This window comes from Macrobrachium nipponense, chromosome 17 (assembly GCF_015104395.2).
Source record: "Macrobrachium nipponense isolate FS-2020 chromosome 17, ASM1510439v2, whole genome shotgun sequence".
Taxonomy (NCBI): domain Eukaryota; kingdom Metazoa; phylum Arthropoda; class Malacostraca; order Decapoda; family Palaemonidae; genus Macrobrachium; species Macrobrachium nipponense.
This window is the reverse complement of record NC_087210.1, coordinates 44,613,208-44,615,707: the sequence shown is the minus strand read 5'-3', so window position 1 is coordinate 44,615,707 and position 2,500 is coordinate 44,613,208. Positions and strand designations below refer to the sequence as shown.

At 37.9% G+C, this 2,500-nt stretch overlaps 1 protein-coding gene and 1 long non-coding RNA gene across 2 annotated transcripts in view; one reads left to right on the top strand and one right to left on the bottom strand.

Moving 5' to 3' along the window:
* LOC135196206 (uncharacterized) overlaps window positions 1–2,500 on the top strand; it is a 311,142-nt gene that overhangs the window by 24,526 nt on the left and 284,116 nt on the right. The gene's annotated exons all lie outside the window — the stretch shown is intronic.
* LOC135196205 (sodium-dependent phosphate transporter 1-B-like) overlaps window positions 1–2,500 on the bottom strand; it is a 108,051-nt gene that overhangs the window by 89,408 nt on the left and 16,143 nt on the right. The window lies entirely within an intron of this gene.

The following is a 2,500-nucleotide window of genomic DNA, read 5'->3' as shown; positions in this document are numbered from 1 at the left end:
CCAGACATACCTCACACACACTGGTCAGCCACACTATTACGCTGTCACAATTTCGCTGCTAAAATCAAAATAAAATTGATCTGCATTTCAAAAAGTGGATCAGCCAGCCACTCATATGGATACAAAAACGTTTCGAGAACTAAATTAACCAGTAGTAATCCAAAGCACTATGAACTCACACAAACTAAACTTTAATGGCTAATTTTTTAAAAGATTAAATAAATAGCCACTAGGTCTGTCCCACTATTATACCTTCATTTACTTTGTTTTCCTTTTAATTCCTCAAAGCCATCTGGACCAACTTCCTTGATTCTAACTTAGAAGCCTGATTCTTTTTAGTCACTCATAAGCCCCCTAAAAAAAAAAAAAAAAAAAAAAAAAAAAAAAGGGCGTGCAGCTTATTCTATGCATCGAACATTAACGGCCACTCAAACGATAATAGGTAAAATTCACGGAATTTATCGGTTTCAGCGTCAGGCGATTCACACTGAATAATTCAATATTCCATCATTGATTTCCATAATCCAATGTACTATGACATGCTAGCATATAAAAGTATCACCTAAAAATCTCACACACAAAAATTTTGAGAGAGAGAGAGAGAGAGAGAGAGAGAGAGAGAAACCAAGGTTATGTATCTTAAAATATCAAACGACATGACTGAGGGTTGGAGGCGACGTGCCAAAATGTATCGACTTGAGGACGTTGACGAAAGAAAGGATGGACACGAGGATCAGAATCTAGAAGCACGGACAAGCGAAGATCTCTATATTATATCTAATAACACGCAATGTCTAATTATATCATTCTTACTGTGTGAAACATCTAGAGTCGACCGGTAATAAATTCCCACGTCTAGACTTGACGTCGTCCAGCCTCTTCCACCGCCAATCCTCCTGCAATTAGGCGGAAGAAAGGTATAGTACCTTAGTTCAAGCTTCTGAACAGCAGTTATAATCAACTGAAAGGGATCATCTAACAATATGAGTCCTGTGTTAGTGAATATTGAACTACATGGGTCATATTCAGTCGCTGTCTCGACGCTTTCGCTTAGAAATGACATGTTTGACGTTTATGAAGAAACCAACGATAAAAATACATTATACATAAAAGGTTTTGAAACATAAGAATAATGAATGGCAATACATATACTGCAAATATAAATAGAGAAACGAGGTCCTGTGTACGGATGTGAAACGTTTACACACAGGACCCGTTAACAGGGTGCTTATCAATGTTCATCTTCAGATTTTGTACCCTATGAAGATTTTAGCCTTAAAATGAAAGTGCAAGATGTATTTGCATATACTTTTCGCCGAGTAATTCAAAGGCTCCGTTAAACATCAGCTAATGTGATAAGATTGAAAACCTTGACGCGCCAGTGTCACTAAGATTTTCACGTGATGGCATACACAAGCGTCATTAAGCATAAGGCCTGTTATTTTCTTGCTCCGATTCAGACTTTATATACAGCTGTAAAAAGTTAACAGACTATTTATATACAGCTGCCAAAATTCCGCGTTTCGCTTTAGGGTTGGTTTAGTAGTGTTTTCAGCTTCATCAGCGCTTCTTTTAACTGTCGTAATTCAATACATCTGTCCGATAAAGATCTGTTGGCCTTTAAGAATTCTCTCTCAGCAACAGACAGCTGTCGAGCACATATAAATGAAAACCTAACATCATTTTTGTTCAGATTAACTGATGTGAAGATTCTGTTTTTGCCCTTTGCATCAATGATGGCGAATATTTGTCCACACGTACACACACATACACACTCACACACATATATAGTATCTTCTTCTTCTTCCTAGCTTAAACCAATTTTTATATGGGGTCACCGTTGTGAATGAGTCGTCTCTATCGATTTCTGTCCTGTGCCTAGTTTTCATTTATACCTTTTAATACCACATCTCTATCTTGGTCTTCCCTTCTTCCTTCTACTGTATATACGTATATATGTCTGTATACATACGTATGAATGTATAAAGCATCTAGAAATGCGGATACATGAATCTGTTTATATGTACGTTTACATCGATATTAATACAAACTGGGAGTAAGGCATAGGGCCGAACCCGAGAAGCCGAACGGAAATGAATACGAACGGACAAGAAGAGGAATGGACATGATGCCGAATGGCCAGGATTCCGAATGGACAGGATTCCAAATGGACAAAATGCCGAACAGACATGAGGTCGAATGTACAAGCAAGTCGAAACAATCTTGGGTGAGTCGTAAACTAGATCATTACTACACACCTTAAATGGATAATTACCAATTTCATTGCTGCTAACAAGAAAAGCAATTTTCCTGGATTTCGTTAAGACAGCACAAGTAAGAAGAAAGCTTCTTTTAACTGGTTATTCCTACGTTGTGGATACAAAGGTTAATGGCACCACATGTTGGTGGTGTGGAAAACGCAAGCAGTGTAGTGCTAGACCTAAGCTATTGATGATGAAGTACAAGATTAAGCGTGTGATCATTCTCATCCACCTGATGG